General features: G+C 44.8%; 1 long non-coding RNA gene across 1 annotated transcript; it reads right to left on the bottom strand.

The window, feature by feature from the left end:
- Positions 1–5,428: 5,428 nt before the first annotated feature.
- On the bottom strand, positions 5,429–9,678 carry LOC119307792. Its single transcript, XR_005149571.1, has 3 exons — positions 9,484–9,678; positions 6,911–8,100; positions 5,429–5,961 (listed from the first exon to the last, which is right to left on the bottom strand). It is a non-coding gene; the product is annotated as an uncharacterized LOC119307792 (long non-coding RNA).
- Between the last annotated feature and the right edge of the window lie 15,028 nt (positions 9,679–24,706).

The raw sequence follows: 24,706 nt of genomic DNA, 5'->3' as shown, positions 1-24,706 counted from the left end.
ATCAAGCAATTCACAAAGATCACACCACACAAGCAAAAACCTACATGTAAGGTCATATCCACAAGAGATATGATCTCTTCATACTACCGCAATCATTCGTTGGACTCAACTTGGTAGTGGTGGTCTGAACTAAATCTTCTCAAATCAAAGTCAACTCTAGCTTCTTCTTCGTCAATGTTGTCTTCATAGGTCATGGTCTCATCAGACTGAGCAACTTGGTGATGGGGTTCAACTACTATTTTATTGAAGTAGAGAAGAGATAGAAATGAATAGGGAAGAGTATAGACCAACGGGTATATAAGGAAGTCGTAAAATAGAGTTTTCTTCCTATGGCTTTCCATTTCCTAGTGGTTGCGTCCTACAGTCAATGTGTGCTCTGATACCATCTTGTAGCGACCCGACCCAAATGGATCGAAGTCTCTGTGCTTGCATGTCATCCCTGGATCGGTACACTGATACACACAGTACTCAAGGAATTATAACAGAGTTCAATCACACACTTTATTACATCGAGATCCTCAAAAGAGTATTTATAACAATAATATGGCCAAAGGCCATCTAAAATAAAATAAATGCGGAAGCATCGAAGGTAAATGAGTCCATCCAACTCCACGGCAAACTGAGTGCAGAACAACGACCTATCGCACCTTTAATCCTCGTCGGAAAAGTCTACAACATGAGACGTTGCAGCCGTGTAGGTCAGCACATGGAATATGCTGGCAATTTCACACCATAGAATAATAATGAAAAAAAACTATCTCTATATGCAAATTTAGCTGGTGGAGGCTCTAAGTTTAATTTTTGCACAAAGCCAATTTTACCCTACAACAAAGGAATAAATTTTTATCACTACTAAGTTAAAATGCCATTATTGAGAAGGTTCCTCCAACTCAATCCCAAAATTCCCAAGTTATTAGTAACCCAATAATTTCATTAAATAGAGTGATGAGATCAACCAATAATTCACTTCTAGATACTCAAGTTGTCCATAACCGGGGACACGGCTAATCATGATTAATTTGTACACTCTACAGAGGTTTGCGCACTTTTTCCCACAAGACTCGACCACCTCCATGATCGGAAGATCAAGACATAGTCTTCCTGAAGTATTTCCCCTTAACCCTGGATAGACCGGTACACCTACTTTCCCCTACATCAGCTAGTCTACCACGGAAAGAGGTCACACAACTTACTCAACTATGCCAGAGCCCATAATGGCTTGTGGCTGCACACGGAAGTTTCTAAGCATGAAATGTCTTATGATCCCTTTGAGCCTGGGTGGCGGACCTAGGGAAATCACACAGGTACTCCGGGATTCCCCTTGGGCAAGCACTGGTTTCTCCAGGTGCCCCAAACAATCCACTCAGATGTGTATTAAAGTTGCCACCTTAGGTTATCCCAAAATTATTAACTCTCGCAACTTGCATGGATCACACATACCAATCCCCGTCTACGAGCATGGCTAAGCAAGATATGATATAACGAATATTCCCGAGGTGATAGAAGGTCATAGGTTCCTACCACATGAACTACATAGCATAACCACATGTTCCCAAACCTACTGATGCAATCTTTGAGGGTGAAACTAATGCATAATAAAAACTGGGTATTGAAAATTATGATCAATGTATGAACTTGCCTTGCTGACGTTTTGAACTGTAAAGATTCGTAGTAGCAAGCTTCGCACTCCGGATGATCTAGCGTAAGCAAGCAATAACATACATAGGCATGCCAGCAAAGATCCAAAAAGAAAACAAATGAAAGACTTCGAAAAAACTCCAAAACATCCAAATAAAGTTTCTGTACAGAATGAAATTTTTATAGTAGCAAAAATATGTGTGTTTGGGTTTAACAGAAAGTACATGTTACGAGCTTCGATTCACAAAAAGAATCACCTAAAACGGAGTTACGAAACTCGAGTTACGGCCTAACGAAGTTTGAATTCAGATCTGTTTGAATTCACATTTTAAAATTTTAAAAAATATTTTTCGTTTGGTTCTCTGGATAGAGGGGATTTCTATGAACTAGTAGGATAAGAATCAACTAAATCGGATCTATAGGCTAAAAGATATACAAGAAACAAGAATTGGTATAGAATCTGATATTGAAAAAAATACTGGAAAAAGAGAAAAATTTGGCCTGGGTGTTCACCGGACTTGTCGCCGGAGATGAGGAAGAAGGCGACTCCGGTGTGCTTCAACGAAGTACACGTGCGGGACGGTGAATAGCAACGTGAGGCGGATCCGAGGAACAACACAGCGGGGTCGATGTCGCCTCCTGGCGTGGTGGAGAAGCCGCCGGAATACACGAACTCCGGCGAGCAATTGGCGAGGTTAGGGAGGGAGATAGCTTTTGCAAACAGGGGGCTTCGGACGAGGGGAACTGGGTCAACACTCTGAGCTTTTATAGAGGGTCAGGGGAAGCCAGAGGAGAGCGGGGCGTTGCCGGAATTAATGTGTTTAATGGCTGCAGTATGAAGCGTTCGTGGTGGCCATAATGGCTATCTAGGAGGCGCACTAGGGGGTGGAAACGGTCGAGGGAATCGAAGGGATTCCATTCAGAGGGTTTTCGGGGCGAGGGAGAGGAAGGGAAGGGGTGGGCGCTAGGATGGGGAGAACACGTGATGCTGAGTGCGTGCGTGCAGTAACATACGGGAGGTTGAAGACGACCTCCTGTTGTGAAGAAGGCTGGGCCTTCCTTGGGCCTTGGCTACCCACGTTTTTTTTAAACGTTTTTTTTACAGAAGCAATGAAACACCGATAAATACAAATAAATTAACCTAAAAATACCAGAAAATTTCACATAATTATATGGTCTTATATATGACCATGTGAACATTTATCCGGCCTAAAATGCAAGTTTTCAGAAACAAACTTTTTGCTAACTAATAAAGTAAAGTGCAAATAAAACCCAACAAATATATTTAGACTTTAAATTCAAATTCCAATATTTCTTTTCTGTTTTTGAAGAAGTCCTTTTATCTTCTCTCTTTATTTTTTTTTTGAAATAATGGAAATGAATTTGTTTTTTGGTGAAACCAAATTTGATCCAAACTCCCAACTTCGAAAAAAATTCAAAATTGGTTTTTAGGAAAACTTCCAACTCTCTATTTTGGTCCTTGAGTTGCTCAAAGTTCCTTGGATCAAAAATCAAATAAAACAAATGGGGCAAAAATGCATAAATCATGGATGCATATGAATGATCTATTTATAAACATCCAAATTGGAAATTGGGATGTTACAAGTGGTCGGCGCCGGGCATAGCCTGTGCGTGCGACAGCGGCACTCCTCCCTCTCGCGGGTCATAGGGTGATGCGGGGTACCCTGGCTCGAGGGTGTGACCCCGATCTGGACTGCACGGCGGCGATCTGGTTCATGGCGGCCCAGATTTGGACTACTGCGGTGTGGCGTCCGGCGACGTTCTAATGGCAGATGTGGTGGCAGTGTTGGCACGTCGATTGCTGTGGCGCGGCGGCGGAGGCGACGCGGGCTGCGGGCGCGGCGGCCTGCCCTGTTCGGGTGGTGGCGGCGTGCCATCTTCCTTTGCATCGACAGCAGTGGCGTGGAGGGCCTGGTGGCCTCGTCGGCGGCACCTCTAGTTAGATCTATTCTGACCGGTGCAACTGACGGTGGTGGTCATCTCTTCAGTCAGAGGTGGCCGGCCTGCGGCTGGGTGGTCGGATCTTGAGATTTGTCATCTAGTCCCGGCTACGAGTCGGGGAGACATAGTTGCGGTGAAAACCTAGCCGTTGGCGGGCGATGGCTGCGCTTTGCGCCGTTACCTTGATGAAGGCATCGCCGTGTAACTGCTGGTTACCCACTCGTACTGGTTCGGGGGAAACCCTAGGATCTGGTCTTCCAGATCGGACGATGGCGGTACTACGGTGTCGTTTCTCTCTTGGGAGCATCGTTTGTGGAGCAGCGCTGGAAGACAGAGGCGGGAGGTGGAGCGGCTTCGTCTTGCACGGAGCTTCGATGGAGCTGTCAAGTCATGCCTGGGCGACAGGTGCTACGCTGAGTCATGCCTGGTTGGCAAGTTCTACGCACGACGGATCTTCTAGAGTCTTCGCTTCTGGACGGAGGAGCACAGATCGGCGGCGCTGTTGGACGCCATGGTGGCGTCGATGGATGTCCGCAATGGCAAGGATGATGCAGATCTCTCTCTTGTAGATGTGTGAGTGGTTCGATGATTATGTCGGCTTCTTAAACGTATGTATGCGGTGTGCGCTTTAGGTAGGTTGCACGGCTGTTGGTCCCCATACGTTATGTGGATGGATCGATGACGACACCGATTTTAGATATGGGGAGTGAGAGCACTCCACATTATCGAGTTTGTAGGTGTGAGTGGTGGCTCCGGGTGGATTGATGTATGTTCTTGTTAGACCTTTATAGAATAATTAATAAAGATGGCTGCATGCATCGGTTGATGCAAAGGCGAGGTTTGACCTTTTTAAAAAAAATAAAAATAAAAAAATCCGCTTTATTATTCTATAAGAAAACCTTCCAGCTGTTCCAACGAAGAGCAAGGTACATACAACAGCCGCCAAAGCTCTTCGTGGGAACCACCTCCAGCCGGCTTCGCTAAATTCGACGTTGACGGAGGCGTCTCAGGTGCCGAGCTGCTGCTGCAGTCTGTCGCGATCAAGAGTGCATGTTTTTTGAGTGCTTATTCCATTGTTCTTCCAGGAATATAGCTAATTATGCCACCTTAGAGGTATTGGTGTGCCGCGAGGCCCTAGCGCTCGCTGAAGATCTCCCATCGGATAGGCTTCATATTGCATCTGACTACAAGCGCGTCGTGGACGACGTCGAAACCTGAAATGGAGGCCGATATAGCTCAATCATCAAGGAACTTACATACGGAAAGTCGTATTTTGGTAGCTGCAGCATTGTCTCTGAAGGACGTGCTTCAAGCCTTGAAGATCACAACCGTGCCAAGTTTTTTCACTCTTTATCGAATTAAACCACATGCTCTTGTGCAGGCCCTCGTCAATTCCTTTGAGTTTCGGTCTTGCAACCGTACTCCTCAAGGCAGAGTGTTTCAAGCATTAGATCAGGGTCACCATCTTTGGCTAGGGGAGTCTCATGACCCCAATATCTATCTGTGCAATAAAACATTGATCAATAAAACTTGGTAGAATGCTCTACAATAAAAGATAATTTTGCTTAAGTTTCCCTCACAAAAGGAATTCTGTTTAGGACAATTTATGTTTGCTGCCTTGAATTTTGATGTTTGGAATTGGATGCCTGTGGAGTTGAAATTGTGTGAGAATTATAAGCTCGAAAAGACCAACCAACCACATCATGCAACCAGCCATACATATTAACCACATCCACAGTAAATGAAGCAACCCAACCATGCGTAACTGGCGAGTTGTGATATCTCATTGCCTTCTCCCTCTCATGGCCCGTACACAGAAATAGTAGTATCAGGATCCTAACAGAACATTAACTGAAACATCTACTGTAGGAGTTTTTTCATACAGAGAAACAGCTAACAGCTTGTTTGCAGCCAAAAGACCTGCAGCTAAACTTCCTCTTCATCTTAGCAACTCATACGGCCGGTTACTCTCACAACTTTCGGTTGACAAGCTACTTGCTGGCAGCGACCCTGAGGTGGTTGAGCCGGTACAGCTGGCTGCCCGCATTGAACGCGTAGCCAACCTCAGCCCCGTCGCGGTTCCTCATGACAGTGCAGCCATGGGGCCCAAACGCAACGGTGAAACCGCTGTCGGTGAGCTGGGTCACCGAGATGATGTTCTCTGTGAGCCCTGGGACGTAGCTGACTCAAGGGACGGCGAACTGGGTGGAGCTCAGGGACCCCTTGCCACGCACCTGCAGCATCGCACCCGTGTGTGTCCGGACTGAGCGGCCCAGACACGTGGGAGTGAAGTTCGTCAGGAGGTGCAGGTTGCCGGTCATGTGTTCAGCAGCATTCGAGACGATGTACCAAGAAGATCCACTGATCAGATACAGGAGAAAATGTTAGCATTCTTCGCGTCATAAATATCTTGCTGATTAAGAAGTCGAGCAAACAAAGGCAATAGACAACCATAGGTAACCATCAAAGTAGACTAGTAGAGTAACTAAATCATACTATGAACAATGTGAACCATGAACCCTAATCTAGCAAAGATATAGACAGTTGACTTGGTAACAAACTAGGGAAATTTTAGGGTACAACTACTTAAATAAGGACTGCCGGTTTTGAGTGATCCAACCGATCATCTTAATCTTATTTCAGACCAAACCAAGGTTAAATAATATGGATTTACAACTACGAAGGTCTACAAAAACAATGTCAACTTATTCTTCACTTTATGCTCTGGATTTTAGTTATTGACACAATCTCCACTATATGTGATGGTCGTCGCATCATACATGGTGCGTGAGGTATGCAAGGAAAGCATACAATTAATTGTCTATTCTACTGGCCATTCTAGAAAAAAAAATCATGTTTACAGTTACTTGTAATTCTAATTTTTCACATCATTTCTAAAAAAAAACATGTGGCATTATTTGTAAATTTGTATGCAACTACCTTGGTGAGTCTCTTAACTTCTAGTGTGATGCATTTCAACTGATAACAAGAGCATAAAAAATTGTTTCATAAGAATATATATGCAAAACTAGTCTCATTCTATCTGTCCATGGCAGGAATGACACATTTGACGATATCATTTAACTGAAACTTCCCTGCCCTCATAGCGGACAGCTTATCTTACGCCTATGAGCCAAGAGCTTAGAGCTCAATAAACTAACAATGTACGATATTTGAGCCATGCTTCCACACATGACAATTCTGTATTTGTGGACACAGCTTAGCACGTCCAAGTCAACTAACTACCATGACAACTTATTAGCATGGCAAGAAACCATAGAAAAATCATTCAGGCAAGTGTTGAGTGTACCTAATGGCGTCAAGAAAGTCGAGCTCATACAGATCGTTCTTGGAATGCCCTCTGCCAACTACAGCACCATCACGCCGCACAACAGAACAGCCATCGCTATCCACTCCATGGATTTCGAGTCGCTCGACTAGTCGCGACTAGTCGTCGACTAGTCGACGAGTCGCAGTTCCAGGGCCGACTCAGCCTCTCGACTCGACTCCTGGGATGAGTCGAGCGACTCGCGCGACTAGTCTCGACTAGTCACGACTAGTCGTGGTTTTTGGGTCGAACGACTCGAGGCATCGCTGGATCTGGAGCACTCTCCTGCCGCCATGCTGCTGCTGCTGCTGCTGCTGCTTCTGCGCCCCCGCTGTAGCGCTGGCCGCCGCCGCCGCTGCTGCTGAAGCTGCAGCGGCAAGAGGAACAGGCTGGGAGGAGGAGCGGTGGCAAGAGAGCTGCTGCAGGGGAGTTGAGAGATCCATCGCTGGGAGGAGAAGTGGTGGACTGGTGGCAAGAGAGTGGCAGCAGAATGTATGGCGGCTGTGGTGAGGGAGGAGGGAGTGTGGATGGTGGATTAGGTCACGGGAGGAGTATATAGCTACTAGATGGGCTTTTGGGCCACAGGGAAGTGCATAACTAGTGGCCCATCTCTCAGTTGGCCCTGGTTACTGCTGCTGGTGGTGTGCTCCTCCCCTCCTCCCCTGGTTGCTGCTGCTGCTGTGCACTTGTGCTCCTCCCCTGACTGCCTGCTGCTTAACTCACGTCGACTCGTCGCCATGTCGACTCGTCGACCGTGGGTCTAGACTAGTCACGACTAGTCTAGAGTCGCCCCCTCCGAGCGACCCATCGACTCATCGACTCGAAAACATTGATCCACTCTGACTTTAAGTTCTTTATTGGTACGGGTAAGATGGGCAACCGCCATCATATTATCGGTGACCCCAGGAACATACCATACGTCATCAAGCTTGATCCTGTTACAGTTCACCGATCCCCGAGCGCAGACTTGCATCGGGGGGCCTGTCCCAGAGAGATTACGGACCCAACGGTCACACACAGGCGTGAGGTCCGTCAGCAGATTCAGATTGCCAGTTATGTGGTTGCCATTTATGACGAGATACCAAACAGCACCAGCTGCATTTGTACTGTCTTCCGCTGAGAGCTCATCACGGGGATCAAGCATGGAGATCAGAGCAGCGCTGTTTTTCTTCCTGAGAAATCGCAAGTAAACACAGCAGGTCAAACAAAAAATGGCATACACTGAGAGGGAATCAAAGCATCTGGAGTATCTTGAAAGAGCTTAAAATGGAAAACTGGCACCTATAGTTACTGGAAGTCTGTAACAAACAACTTTAATAAGTACTCCCTCCGTTCCTAAATATTTGTCTTTCTAGAGATTTCAACAAGTGAGTATATATGGAGCAAAATGAGTGAATCTACACTCTAAAATATGTCTATATACATCCGTATGTGGTAGTCCATTTGAAATCTCTAAAAAGACAAATATTTAGGAACGGAGGGAGTATTTTATAAGCTATTGTGAAATAACTAGCAAACAGGGTCCATCATTCATCAAGATGCAATCACGTTAAACCCAAAATATCAGCATTGTTCTGAGACCCAAAAGCATAGGATGCCAACACAATGCACGGGGCAGGTCAAAATAAGAAGTAGCAAGTAACAACGCTATAGGAACTGAAAGGACTGTAATATTGTTGATGCTGATCTCTTTCTCTCACTGGTGGGCCCATCTTTATGCCTGAACCATGCAAACTCTGTGGTTTTATTGTGAAATGGAACCAAGTGTATACTACAAAAAGCGCCATATGAAATGCCATGTCATCTGGGATCTATACTTCAATAAAAATTAAGTGAGTGGATTGGTTCAACATGAAATGGTGATGCCCCTATGCCACCAGCCAAACAAATTGCTTAATTTTTTTCGTTAATAGATAAAGGGGTACAATACAATACACCAATTGTATACACTACATTTGCTTTTGAACTGTCTATTGAATACCTGATAAATCATCTACAAATTTCACATTTCTCACAGCATTCAACGCTTGTAGAAGTCAAGCCTTACTGTGGTGACTCTATTTCGCAGTAGAAGATTCAGCCTGAAACAAACATTTGACTGGTTCTGTCAACCGAACAAGAACCCAACTTACAAGGGCGATTAATCATTTGTACATACAATTATTCACAGCACATTTTTGAAACTTCGGTTGGGTACACAAAAAATCATCAACAAATTTCCCATCTCAATTTTCGTCAGAGAATTCAGTACTAGTACGGATCGCCCCTTTCACCCATTTGCAAATCCAACCCTTTGCACCAGTAGATTAAACCTATCAGATACATTTGGATTGACTCCATCCAACCCAACAAGAACCACGCGTGTCATGGCATTCTCTTCACGAAGAAGCCAGTAAACCCTAGACAGACCAAAACCTCACCTTATCTCAACACAACGCAAAGCAGGGAAGACAAGCCACCGTCCTCACCATCTCCGTCCACGTAGTAGAAATATAAGCATGCGCGTGCTCGTGGGTTACGACTTGGGCGAGCGTCCATGGCGTCTACGCACGTACCTGATGGCGTCGAGGAGGGCAGGATCCTCGGTGGCGGGGTCCACGTCGAGCATCGTCAGCACCCTCCCTTCGTCGGAGACGGCCTCGAAGAGCGGCGGAAGCCCCCCCAGTCTCCCCCTTCGTCGCCGTCGGCTTCCGCCCCTTCTTCCCCATTGGTGGTGGTGGAGGCGATGGAGACTTCTCGAAGGTGGTGCGGCGGACGGGGTTGGGGAGAGTGGGCGCTTCGCGTTGGAAACCGTGCGCTCAAAATGGCCAGTTAGAAATGGGCCGGGCTGAACTAGGCCGTAGGGACGTGAGTTGCTTCTCCATATGGCAATAAACGGCGCCCGCAGGCCAAATCCTGTTCGGCGCCTTAAGCGCCGAATATAGTTCATTTCGTACGGGGCGCACACCCCCCCGATCTCTTATTTTCTGTATGGGCCGGCCCTTTTAGCTTATTGTAGTTTTCAAAAACGAAAACTAAAGAAAAGGGTGCGCACTGGGATTCGAACAACCGACCTCCTGCTTCGTTGCACATTGTACTAACCACCCCGCCACCCAGAAGTGAAGTGCAGACTTCATTATTTATCCCTTTCTTCTTCGTCCTTCTTTTTTCTTCTATGTTCGTTTTTCTGTTTTCTTTTTTCTTCTTCCTAGGTTCAACGAACTTTTACCAAATTTATGAAATTCTTCTTCAAATCGATGAACTATTTTCAAATTCAGTGAACCTTTTTAACAATTTGATGAACTTTTTTTAATTTCGATGAACTTTTCTTCAAATCCGATGAAATTTTTTCAAAATCGATGAACTTTTTTCATATTTGATGAACTTTTTTTAAAATTGATGAACTTTTTTTAGAATTGATGAACTTTATTTCAAATTCAGTGAACTTTTTTTCACACTTTTGGAATATTTTTTTGAAACCGATGAACTGTTTTTATAAAATCATGATATTTTTTTAAAGTTGATGAACTTTTTTTCAAATTCGTGAACTATTTTCAAAGTTGATGAACTGTTTTCATAATCGCTAATTTTGTTTTAAAATTGATGATCCTTTTTCAAATATGTGAACTTTTCTCTCAAGATTGGTGAACTATTTTTCAAACGGATGATTTTTTTTTCAAAATCGATAGACATTTTTCTCGTAATAGGAAAATGTGATGCAGTAATGTTTACATGTGTAATAAATTGCGCGGCTAGAAAACGTACTTAAATAATTCGCTCTGGAACTTGTCAGTAGCACGTCGTTGGTAAGATGGTAAGCAGTTTTGTTCACTGTTGTCACGACGGGAGTTCCATTCTTGAGGTGAACAAATTTTTGCTATTTTTTACTTTTTGGCGCTACCCCCTGAAACAGCCTGTATCGTTGAAATTTTGCTGGGCCGGCCCAGTCGCATCGCCCTTCGGGCGCCCGTACGAGCAACCGGCGCTGAGAGCGCCGGTTAGGAGCTCTCCGCCCGCAGGTCCCCCTCAAAAAAAGGTTAGAAATTTGAATTTGATGGGAAAAAACAAAATTTGAAAAACAATCACAATTTGAAAAAATATTCGTGAAAATAAATAAAAAGAAAAAGAAAAGAAAAAATAAAGATGAATAAAGAAAATAAATACAAAAAATAAAAAAATAAAATCCAGAAGAGGGATTGTGGGCTGGGTCGGCCCAAGCTGGATGATGGCAGCGGCGACGCTTGCAAGTGACGTGTCCTCCTCGGGGGCACTGTCATGGCCATGGCCGTGTCTCTCCTTGAGTGTCGGGGGGAAACCCTTGTTCTGGTTCGTCGAAGCAGGCAATGGTGGCATCACGACGCCATGCCCTTCATGAAAGCGCTGCCTTGGCTATTTGCGGATTCCTCGGAGTTGGAGCTTGGGGTGGCTCTATTTCGCTTAGGGCTGCCTCTCAAGTCATGGGCCTCCGAGGCGCAATGTATGTCGTTGCCAATGCAATGGCCATGGTCGTGTCTCCCTGCCACCCACTTGCCGACTTCTCTAGGTGTTATAAGCGGGGTGGTGCATTAACCCAGTTAGTCCTATGGTCGATGTTGCGTCTTGGTTGTGTACTGCATTGGTAGTGACGTGGCTTGCTTGCTTTGTGAGCCTGTTTCCCCGCCTTCTTGGCTAGAGGTCGGGCAAGGCGAGTTCCCTTGTTGTTCGATTGTAGTAGGTGGGGTTCTAATCTCGGGGATTAGCATGGAGTTGCTTGTCTTTTGGCATTCTATCTACCATTTGGCGTTGTTCTGGCCACTTGTCCCTTCTTCTATGAAATGATGATAAACCTTTACACATGATGTTGTATTCAAGAAAAAAATTGTGCTGCCCAATCACGTGTCTTATTTTTTGTCTCCGTTGGTGCCCTACATCTGTTTGATGAAATGCCAATGACAATAACTAACATTTCCTTATTTTAGTCTTTAACTATTTGTAGTCGTTGTCTGCTCAAATCAAGTAATTTGCAAATCTAGTCCCTGGAATATCTTTGTTTTAACAAGTTGGTTATACGCTGTACTATTGGCATCCATAGGCAACAAATTAGTTAACTCTTAAGTTTAACATGCATTTAATCTTTAGTTCTACCATTCGCATGTGCTTTGCAAACAACTTCATTTAGAACCATTCCCGCCACAACGCATAGGGCATTCTTGTTGCGAAACGTAGCATGCAATTCAAAAAAATTGCTACACTCACGCAAGATCTAGCTAGGAGATGCATAACAACGAGAGGGGGGGAGTGTGTTCACGTACCCTCGTAGACTGAAAGCGGAAGTGTTTGCTCAATGCGGTTGATGTAGTCGAACGTCTTCTCGTTCCGACCGGTCGAGTACCGAACATACGGCACCTCTGAGTTCTGCACACGTTCAACGCGATGACGTCCCTCGAGCTCTTGATCCAGCAGAGGGTCGAAGGAGTAGATGAGTTCCGTCAGCATGACGACATGGTGACGGTGATGGTGATGTGATCCGCGCAGGGCTTCGCCTAAGCACCGCGAGAATATGACCGGAGGCGTAAATTATGGAGGGGGCGCCACACACGGCTAAGAGCAATTGTTGTGTCTCATAGGGGCACTCCCTCCATATATAAAGGAGGGAGGTAGAGGAGGCAGGCCTAGGCGTGCCCCAAGCGGGGGGGGCCCACTAGGATTCGGCCCCCCTTCCTTTTTCCGGAGGGGGGAAGGGGGAATGGGAGGGAGTAGGAGAAGGAAAGGGGGGCGGCGCCTCCTTCCCTAGTCCAATTCGGCCTCCTCCCTTGTGGGGGGCGCACCAGCCCCTTGTGGGCTGGTTAGCCTCCCTCCTATGGCCCATATGGCCATATCTTCCACAGGGGGGTTCCGGTAACCCCTCCGGTACTCCGGTTTGCACCAAATACACTTCGGAAACCTTCCGGTGTCTGAATACTACCTTCCAATATATCAATCTTTACCTCTCGACCATTTTGAGACTCCTTGTCATGTCCGTGATCTCATCGGGACTCCAAACAACCTTCGGTCACCAAAACACATAACTCATATAATACATATCGTCATCAAATGTTAAGCATGCGGACCCTACAGGTTCGAGAACTATGTAGACATGACCGAGACACCTCTCCGGTCAATAACAAATAGCAGAACCTGGATGCTCATATTGGTTCCCGCATATTCTATGAAGATCTTTATCGGTCGAACCGCAATGTCAACATATGTTATTCCCTTTGTCATCGGTATGTTATTTGCCCGAGATTCGATCGTCGGTATCTTCATACTGTTGGGGAACGTAGCAGAAATTCAAAAAATTTCCTACGAATCACCAAGATCTATCTATGGAGAGACCAGCAACGAGTAGAAAGGAGAGGAGAGTTTGCATCTACATACCCTTGTAGATCGCTAAGCGGAAGCGTTCAAGTGAACGGGGTTGATGGAGTCGTACTCGTCGTGATTCAGATCACCGATGATCAAGTGCCGAACGGACGGCACCTCCGCGTTCAACACACGTACAGCCCGGTGACGTCTCCCACGCCTTGATCCAGCAAGGAGAGAGGGAGAGGTTGAGGAAGACTCCATCCAACAGCAGCACAACGGCGTGGTGGTGATGGAGGAGCGTGGCAATCCTGCAGGGCTTCGCCAAGCACCTACGGAAGAGGAGATGTGTCACGGGAGGGAGAGGGAGGCAACCAAAGGCCTTAGGTATGATTGCTCCTCCTTTTCCCCACTATATATAGGGCCAAGGGAGAGGGGGAGGGCGCAGCCTTGCCCCTTCCTCCAAGGAAGGGTGCGGCTAAGGGTGGGGAGGAGTCCATCCTCCCCAAGGCACCTCGGAGGTGCCTTCCCCCTTTAGGACTCTCCCCTTTTTCCTTTATCTTGGCGCATGGGCCTCTAGGGGCTGGTGCCCTTGGCCCATGTGGGCCAAGGCGCACCCCCTACAGCCCATGTGGCCCCCCCGGGGCAGGTGGCCCCACCCGGTGGGCCCCCGGGACCCTTCCGGTGGTCCCGGTACAATACCGATGACCCCGAAACTTGTCCCGATGGCCGAAACATGACTTCCTATATATAAATCTTTACCTCCGGACCATTCCGGAACTCCTCGTGACGTCCGGGATCTCATCCGGGACTCCGAACAACATTCGGTAACCACATACAAGCTTCCTTTATAACCCTAGCGTCATCGAACCTTAAGTGTGTAGACCCTACGGGTTCGGGAGACATGCAGACATGACCGAGACGTTCTCCGGTCAATAACCAACAACGGGATCTGGATACCCATGTTGGCTCCCACATGTTCCACGATGATCTCATCGGATGAACCACGATGTCAAGGACTCAATCGATCCCGTATACAATTCCCTTTGTCAAGCGGTATTTTACTTGCCCGAGATTCGATCGTCGGTATCCAATACCTTGTTCAATCTCGTTACCGGCAAGTCACTTTACTCGTTCCGTAACACATCATCCCGTGATCAACTCCTTGGTCACATTGCGCATATGATGATGTCCTACCGAGTGGGCCCAGAGATACCTCTCCGTTTACACGGAGTGACAAATCCCAGTCTCGATCCGTGCCAACCCAACAGACACTTTCGGAGATACCTGTAATGCACCTTTATAGCCACCCAGTTACGTTGTGACGTTTGGTACACCCAAAGCATTCCTACGGTATCCGGGAGTTGCACAATCTCATGGTCTAAGGAAAAGATACTTGACATTGGCAAAGCTCTAGCAAATGAACTACACGATCTTTTGTGCTAGTCTTAGGATTGGGTCTTGTCCATCACATCATTCTCCTAATGATGTGATCCCGTTATCAACGACATCCAATGTCCATAGCCAGGAAACCATGACTATCTGTTGATCACAACGAGCTAGTCAACTAGAGGCTCACTAGGGACATATTGTGGTCTATGTATTCACACGTGTATTACGATTTCCGGATAATACAGTTATAGCATGAATAAAAGACAATTATCATGAACAAGGAAATATAATAATAATACTTTTATTATTGCCTCTAGGGCATATTTCCAACAGTCTCCCACTTGCACTAGAGTCAATAATCTAGTTCACATCGCCATGTGATTAACACTCACAGGTCACATCGCCATGTGACTAGTACCCAAGAGTTTACTAGAGTCAATAATCTAGTTCACATTTACCATGTGATTAACACTCGATGAGTTCTGGGTTTGATCATGTTATGCTTGTGAGAGAGGTTATAGTCAACGGGTCTGAACCTTTCAGATCCGTGTGTGCTTTACAAATCTCTATGTCATCTCCTAGATGCATCTACCACGTTCTATTTGGAGCTATTCCAAATAACTGTTCTACTTGGAGCTATTCTAAATTGTTGCTCCATTATACGTATCCAGTATCTCTACTCAGAGCTATCCGGATAGGTGTTAAGCTTGCATCGACGTAACCCTTTACGACGAACCCCTTTACCACCTCCATAATCGAGAAAATTCCTTAGTCCACTAGTTACTAAGGATAACTTTGACCGCTGTCCCGTGATCCATTCTTGGATCACTCTTGTACCCCTTGACTGACTCATGGCAAGGCACACTTCAGGTGCGGTACACAGCATAGCATACTGTAGAGCCTACGTCTTAAGCATAGGGGACGACCTTCGTCCTTTCTCTCTATTCTGCCGTGGTCGAGCTTTAAGTCTTAACTTCATACCTTACAACTCAGGCAAGAACTCCTTCTTTGACTGATCCATCTTGAACACCTTCAAGATCATGTCAAGGTATGTGCTCATTTGAAAGTACCATTAAGCGTTTTGATCTATCCTTATAGATCTTGATGCTCAATGTTCAAGTAGCTTAATCCAGGCTTTCCATTGAAAAACACCTTTCAAATAACCCTATATGCTTTCCAGAAATTCTACATCATTTCTGATCAACAATATGTCAACAACATATACTCATCAGAAATTCTATAGTGCTCCCACTCACTTCTTTGGAAATACAAGTTTCTCATAAACTTTGTATACACCCAAAATCTTTGATCATCATCAAAGCATACATTCCAACTCCGAGATGCTCACTCCAGTCCTCAGAAGGATTGCTAGAGCTTTGCATACTTATTAGCATATTTCAGGATAGACAAAACCTTCCGGTTGTATCACATACAACCTTTCCTCAAGAATCGTCGAGGAAACAATGTTTTGACATCCTATCTGCAAGATTTCATAAATAATGCAGTAATTGCTAATATAATTCCAATAGACTCTTAGCATCGCTACGAGTGAGAAAGTCTCATCGTAGTCAACTCCTTGAACTTGTCGAAAAACATCTTAATGACAAGTCGAGCTTTCTCAATGGTGACACTTACCATCATTGTCTGTCTTCCTTTCAAAATCCATATGTACCTAACAGCCTTACGACCATCAAGTAGTTCTTCCAAAGTCTACACTTTGTTTTCATACATGGATCCTCTCTCGGGTTTTATGGCCTTGAGCCATTTATCGGAATCCGGGCCCACCATCGTTTCTCCATAGCTCGTAGGTTCATTGTTGTCTAGCAACATGACCTTCAAGACAGGATTACGTACCACTCCGAAGTAGTACGTGTCCTTGTCGTCCTACGAGGTTTGGTAGTGACTTGATCCGAAGTTTTCATGATCAATATCATAAGCTTCCACTTCAATTGGTGTAGGTGCCACAGGAACAACTTCCTGTGCCCTGCCACACACTAGTTGAAGAGACGGTTCAATAACCTCATCAAGTCTCCACCATCCTCCCACTCAACTCTTTCGAGAGAAACCTTTCCTCGAGAAAGGACCCGATTCTAGAAACAATTCATATTGCTTTCGGATCTGAATTAGGAGGTATACCCAACTGTTTTGGGTGTCCTATGAAGATGCATTTTGTCCGCTTTGGGTTCGAGCTTATCAAGCTGAAACTTTTTCACATAAGTGTCGCAGCCCCAAACCTTTAAGAAACGACAACTTAGGTTTCTCTAAACCATAATTCATACGGTGTCATCTCAACGGAATTACGTGGTGCCCTATTTAAAGTGAATGTGGTTGTCTCTAATGCCTAACCCATGGACAATAGTGGTAATTCGATAAGAGACATCATGGTACGCACCATATCCAATAGGGTGCAACTATGATGTTCGGACACACCATCACACTATGGTGTTCCAGGCGGTATTAATTGTGAAACAATTTCCACAATGTCTTAATTGTGTGCCAAAACTCGTAACTCAGATACTCATCTCTATGATCATATCATAGACATTTTATCCTCTTGTCACAATGATCTTCTACTTCACTCTGAATTTATTTGAACCATTCAATAATTCAGACTTGTGTTTCATCAAGTAAATATTCTCAACATCTACTCGAATCATCTGTGAAGTAAGAACATAACGATATTCACTGCATGCCTCAGCACTCATTGGACTGCACACATCAAAATGTGTTACTTCCAACAAGTTGCTATCTTGTTCCATCTTACTGAAAATGAGGCTTTTCAGTCATCTTGCCCATGTGGTATGATTTGCATATCTCAAGTGATTCAAAAATCAAGCGAGTCCGAACGATCCATTTGCATGGAGTTTCTTCATGCATATACACTAATAGACGTGGTTCGCATGTCTCAAACTTTTCAAAACGAGTGAGTCCAAAGATCCATCAACATGGAGCTTCTTCATGCGTTTTATACCATTATGACTTACATGGCAGTGCCACAAGTAAGTGGTACTATCATTACTATCTTATATCTTTTGGTATGAAAATGTGTATCCCTACGATCAAGATTCAATAAACCATTCCTTTAGGTGCAAGAGCACTTATTCAGGTTTAATACTAATCTTGATGGTAGAGGGAGCGTGCGATGTTTGATTATATCAAACTTGGAAAAACTTCCAACACATATCGTCAGCTCACCTTTAGCTAGTCTCCGTTTATTCCGTAGCCTTTTGTTTCGAGTTACTAACACTTAGCAACTGAACCGGTATCTAATACCCTGGTGCTACTAGGAGTACTAGTAAAGTACACATTAACATAATGTATATCCAATATACTTCTATCGACCTAGCCAGCCTTCTCATCTACCAAGTATCTAGGGTAATCCTGCTCCAGTGGTTGTTCCCTTTATTACAGAAGCACTCAGTCTCGGGTTTGGGTTCAACCTCGGGTTTCTTCATTGGTGCAGCAGCTGATTTGCCGTTTCATGAAGTATCCCTTCTTTCCCTTGCCCTTCTTGAAACTAGTGGTTTCATCAACCATCAACAATTGATGCTCCTTCTTGATTTCTACTTTCGCGATGTCAAACAACGCGAATACCTCAAGGATCATCATATCTATCCCTGATATGTTATAGTTCATCACGAAGCTCTAGCAGCTTGGTGGTAATGACTTCGGAGAAACTATCACTATTTCATCTGGAAGATCAACTCCCACTTGATTCAAGTGATTGTTGTACTCAGACAATCTGAGCACAAGCTCAACGATTGAGCTTTTCTCCCTTAGTTTGTAGGCTAAGAAAATTGTCGGAGGTCTCATACCTCTTGACGTGGGCACGAGCCTGAAATCCCAATTTCAGCCCTCGAAACATCTCATATGTTCTGCGATGTTTCAAAAATGTCTTTGGTGCCTCTACTTAAACCATTTAACTGAACTATCACGTAGTTATCAAAACGTGTATGTTCGATGTTCGAAACATCCACAAACGACGTTTGGGGTTCAGCACACTGAGCAGTGCATTAAGGACATAAGCTTTCTACTGTCCGCATAATTGCTACTATCAACTTTCAACTATATTTTCTCTAGGAACATATCTAAAACAGTAGAACTAAAGCGCGAGCCACGACATAATTTGCAAAAGGTCTTTTGACTATGTTCAGGATAATTAAGTTCATCTTATGAACTCCCACTTAGATAGACATCCCTCTGGTCATCTAAGTGATCACATGATCCGAGTCAACTAGGCCGTGTCCGATCATCACGTGAGACGGACTAGCCAACGTCGGTGAACATCTTCATGTTGATCGTATCTACTGTACGACTCATGCTCGACCTTTCGGTCTCCGTGTTCCGAGGCCATGTCTGTACATGCTAGGCTCGTCAAGTTAACCCTAAGTGTTTTCGCTGTGTAAAACTGTCTTACACCCGTTGTATGTGAACGTAAGAATCCATCACACCCGATCATCACGTGGTGCTTAGAAGCGACGAACTGTAGCAACGGTGCACAGTTAGGGGAGAACACTTCTTGAAATTTTGTAAGGGATCATCTTATTTACTACCGTCGTCCTAAGTAAACAAGATGCATAAACATGATAAACATCACATGCAATCAAATAGTGACATGATATGGCCAATATCATTTTGCTCCTTTTGATCTTCATCTTCGGGGCTCCATGATCATCATCGTCACCGGCATGACACCATGATCTCCATCATCATGATCTCCATCATCGTGTCTTCATGAAGTTGTCACGCCAACGACTACTTCTACTTCTATGACTAACGTTTAGCAATAAAGTAAAGTAAGTTACATGGCGTTCTTCAATGACACGCAGGTCATACAAAAAATAAAGACAACTCCTATGGCTCCTGCCGGTTGTCATACTCATCGACATGCAAGTCGTGAATCCTATTACAAGAACATGATCAATCTCATACATCACATATATCATTCGTCACATCCTTTTGGCCATATCACATCACATAGCATACCCTGCAAAAACAAGTTAGACGTCCTCTAATTGTTGTTTGCATGTTTTACGTGGCTGCTATGGGTTTCTAGCAAGAACGTTTCTTACCTACGCAAAACCACAACGTGATATGCCAATTGCTATTTACCCTTCATAAGGACCCTTTTCATCGAATCCGTTCCGACTAAAGTGGGAGAGACTGGCACCCGCTAGCCACCTTATGCACCAAGTGCATGTCAATCGGTGGAACCTGTCTCACATAAGAGTACGTGTAAGGTCGGTCCGGGCCGCTTCATCCCACAATACCGTCGAAACAAGATTGGACTAGTAACGGTAAGCATATTGAACAACATCAACGCCCACAACTACTTTGTGTTCTACTCGTGCAAAGAATCTACGCAATAGACCTAGCTCATGATGCCACTGTTGGGGAACGTAGCAGAAATTCAAAAATTTTCCTACGAATCACCAAGATCTATCTATGGAGAGACCAGCAACGAGTAGAAAGGAGAGGAGAGTTTGCATCTACATACCCTTGTAGATCGCTAAGCGGAAGCGTTCAAGTGAACGGGGTTGATGGAGTCGTACTCGTCGTGATTCAGATCACCGATGATCAAGTGCCGAACGGACGGCACCTCCGCGTTCAACACACGTACAGCCCGGTGACGTCTCCCACGCCTTGATCCAGCAAGGAGAGAGGGAGAGGTTGAGGAAGACTCCATCCAACAGCAGCACAACGGCGTGGTGGTGATGGAGGAGCGTGGCAATCCTGCAGGGCTTCGCCAAGCACCTACGGAAGAGGAGATGTGTCACGGGAGGGAGAGGGAGGCAACCAAAGGCCTTAGGTATGATTGCTCCTCCTTTTCCCCACTATATATAGGGCCAAGGGAGAGGGGGAGGGCGCAGCCTTGCCCCTTCCTCCAAGGAAGGGTGCGGCTAAGGGTGGGGAGGAGTCCATCCTCCCCAAGGCACCTCGGAGGTGCCTTCCCCCTTTAGGACTCTCCCCTTTTTCCTTTATCTTGGCGCATGGGCCTCTAGGGGCTGGTGCCCTTGGCCCATGTGGGCCAAGGCGCACCCCCTACAGCCCATGTGGCCCCCCCGGGGCAGGTGGCCCCACCCGGTGGGCCCCCGGGACCCTTCCGGTGGTCCCGGTACAATACCGATGACCCCGAAACTTGTCCCGATGGCCGAAACATGACTTCCTATATATAAATCTTTACCTCCGGACCATTCCGGAACTCCTCGTGACGTCCGGGATCTCATCCGGGACTCCGAACAACATTCGGTAACCACATACAAGCTTCCTTTATAACCCTAGCGTCATCGAACCTTAAGTGTGTAGACCCTACGGGTTCGGGAGACATGCAGACATGACCGAGACGTTCTCCGGTCAATAACCAACAACGGGATCTGGATACCCATGTTGGCTCCCACATGTTCCACGATGATCTCATCGGATGAACCACGATGTCAAGGACTCAATCGATCCCGTATACAATTCCCTTTGTCAAGCGGTATTTTACTTGCCCGAGATTCGATCGTCGGTATCCAATACCTTGTTCAATCTCGTTACCGGCAAGTCACTTTACTCGTTCCGTAACACATCATCCCGTGATCAACTCCTTGGTCACATTGCGCATATGATGATGTCCTACCGAGTGGGCCCAGAGATACCTCTCCGTTTACACGGAGTGACAAATCCCAGTCTCGATCCGTGCCAACCCAACAGACACTTTCGGAGATACCTGTAATGCACCTTTATAGCCACCCAGTTACGTTGTGACGTTTGGTACACCCAAAGCATTCCTACGGTATCCGGGAGTTGCACAATCTCATGGTCTAAGGAAAAGATACTTGACATTGGCAAAGCTCTAGCAAATGAACTACACGATCTTTTGTGCTAGTCTTAGGATTGGGTCTTGTCCATCACATCATTCTCCTAATGATGTGATCCCGTTATCAACGACATCCAATATCCATAGCCAGGAAACCATGACTATCTGTTGATCACAACGAGCTAGTCAACTAGAGGCTCACTAGGGACATATTGTGGTCTATGTATTCACACGTGTATTACGATTTCCGGATAATACAGTTATAGCATGAATAAAAGACAATTATCATGAACAAGGAAATATAATAATAATACTTTTATTATTGCCTCTAGGGCATATTTCCAACACATACCTAGTTCAATCTCGTTACTGGCAAGTCTCTTTACTCGTTTCGTAATGCATCATCCTGTAACTAACTCATTAGTCACATTGCTTGCAAGGCTTCATATGATGTGCACTACCAAGAGGGCCCAAAGATACCTCTCCGATACTCGGAGTGACAAATCCTAATATCGATCTATGCCAACCCAACAAACACCTTTGGAGATACCTGTAGAGCATCTTTATAATCACCCAGTTATGTTGTGACGTTTGATAGCACACAAGGCATTCCTTCGATGTCTGGAGTTGCATAATCTCATAGTCGGAGGAATATGTATTTGACATGAAGAAAGCAGTAGCAATAAAACTGAATGATCATTATGCTATGCTAACGGATGGGTCTTGTCCATCATATCATTCTCCTAATGATGTGGTCCCGTTCATCAAATGACAACACATGTCCATTGCTAGGAAACTTAACCATCTTTGATCAACGGGCTAGTCAAGTAGAGGCATACCACGGACACGGTGTTTTGTCTATGTATTCACACATGTATCAAGTTTCCGGCTAATAAAATTCTAGCATGAATAATAGACATTTATCATGATATAAGGGAATATAAAATAACAACTTCATTATTGCCTCTAGGGCATATTTCCTTCAGTCTTCCACTTGCACTAGAGTCAATAATCTAGTTCACATCGCCATGTGATTTAACACCAATAATACACATTTGTATGTGATTAACACCCATAGTTTACATCGCCATGTGACCAAAATCCAAAGGGTTTACTAGAGTCAATAATCTAGTTCACATTGCTATGTGATTAACACCCAAAGAGTACTACGGTGTGATCATGTTTTGCTTGTGAGAGAAGTTTAGTCAATGGGTCTGCCATATTCAGAGCCGTATGTATTTTGCAAATTTTCTATGTCTACAATGCTCTGCATGGAGCTACTCTAGCTAATTGCTCACACTTTCAATATGTATCCAGATTGAGACTTAGAGTCATACGGATCGGTGTAAAAGCTTGCATAGACGTAACTCTTTACGACGAACTCTTTATCACCTCCATAACCGTGAAATATTTCCTTAGTCCTCTTATATAACTAAGGATAACTTTGACCGCTATCCAGTGATGTACCCCTGGATCACTATCGTACCCCCTTGTCAAACTCATAACAAGGCACACAACTGGTCTGGTACATAGCATGACATACTTTATAGAACCTATGACTAAGGCATAGGGAATGACTTTCATTCTCTTTCTATATTCTGCCATGGTCGGGCTTTGAGTCTTACTCAAGTTCATACCTTACAACTCAGGAAAGAACTCCTTCTTTGGCTGATCCATTTTGAACTCCTTCAAAAACTTATCAAGGTATGTACTCGTCGAAAGTTTTATCAAGCGTCTTGATCTATCTCTATAGATCTTGATGCTCAATATATAAGCAACTTCACCGAGGTCTTTCTTTAAAAACTCCTTTCAAACGCTCCTTTATGCTTTCTAGAAAATTCTACATCATTTCCGATCAACAATATGTCATTCACATATACTTATCAGAAATGTTGTAGTGCTCCCACTCACTTTCTTGTAAATGCAGACTTCTCCAAAAGTCTGTATAAAATCATATGCTTTGATCACCTCATCGAAGCATATATTCCAACTCCGAGATGCTTGCACCAGTCCATAAATGGATCGCTGGAGCTTGCACACTTTGTTAGCACCTTTAGGATTGACAAAACCTTCTAGTTGCATCATATACAACACTTCTTTAATAAATCCATTAAGGAATGCAGTTTTGACATTCATTTGCCAGATTTCATAAAATATGGCAATTGCTAACATGATTCGGACAGACTTTAAGCATCGCTACGGTTGAGAAAATCTCATTGTAGTCAACACCTTGAACTAGTCAAAAACCCTTTTGCGACTAGTCGAGCTTTGTAGATAGTAACACTACCATCAGCGTCCGTCTTCCTCTTGAAGATCCATTTATTCTCTATGGGTCACGATCATCGGGCAGATTCACCAAAGTCCACACTTTTGTTCTCATACATGGATCCATCTTAGATTTCATGGCCTCAAGCTATTTATCGGAATCTGGGCTTATCATAGCTTCTTCATAGTTCGTAGGTTCGTCATGGTCAAATAACATGACCTCCAGAACAGGATTACCGTACCACTCTGGTGCGGATCGTGCTCTGTTTGACCTACGAGGTTCTGTAGCAACTTGATCTGAAGTTGCATGATCTTTATCATTAGCTTCCTCTCTAGTTGGTGTAGGCATCACGGAAACATATTTCTCGGATGAGCTACTTTTCAAATTGAGAGTAGGTACAATTACCTCATCAAGTTCTACTTTCCTCCCACTCACTTCTTTCGAGAGAAACTCCTTCTCTAGAAAGGTTCCATTCTTAGCAACAAAAATATTGCCTTCGGACTTGTGGTAGAAGGTGTACCCAATTGTTTCCTTAGGGTATCCTATGAAGACACACTTCTCCGATTTGGGTTCGAGCTTATCAGGCTGAAGCCTTTTGACATAAGCATCACATCCCCAAACTTTAAGAAACGACGGCTTGGGTTTGTTGCCAAACCACAGTTCATACGGTGTCGTCTCAACGGATTTTGACGGTGCCCTGTTTAAAGTGAATGTAGCTGTCTCTAATGCATAACCCCAAAACGATAGTGGTAAGACATCATAGATCGCACCATTTAAAACAAAAAAGAAGCTAGCCAACCCTCCTCCAGAATGCTCCCCAGGTTGCAAGCTTCGTCGACCGTCGGATCTGCCCTCTGACTCGTTTGAGCCGTTGGATCTTCACAATAGTAAAAACCAATTTTTACTTCACGGTCATTTTAGCTGGCCAATGACGGGTGGGCTCGCGTCGTGTGTTTGTTGGCTGGGTTCGTCGTCCCCCCGTGTAAAAAGTTTTGGCCAATCTGCTCCGTGCATTCCGCGT

The sequence above is a fragment of the Triticum dicoccoides genome, chromosome 5B, assembly GCF_002162155.2.
Source record: "Triticum dicoccoides isolate Atlit2015 ecotype Zavitan chromosome 5B, WEW_v2.0, whole genome shotgun sequence".
Classification (NCBI taxonomy): domain Eukaryota; kingdom Viridiplantae; phylum Streptophyta; class Magnoliopsida; order Poales; family Poaceae; genus Triticum; species Triticum dicoccoides.
Note: the sequence above shows the minus strand (reverse complement) of the source record. Positions and strands in the feature narration are given on the sequence as shown.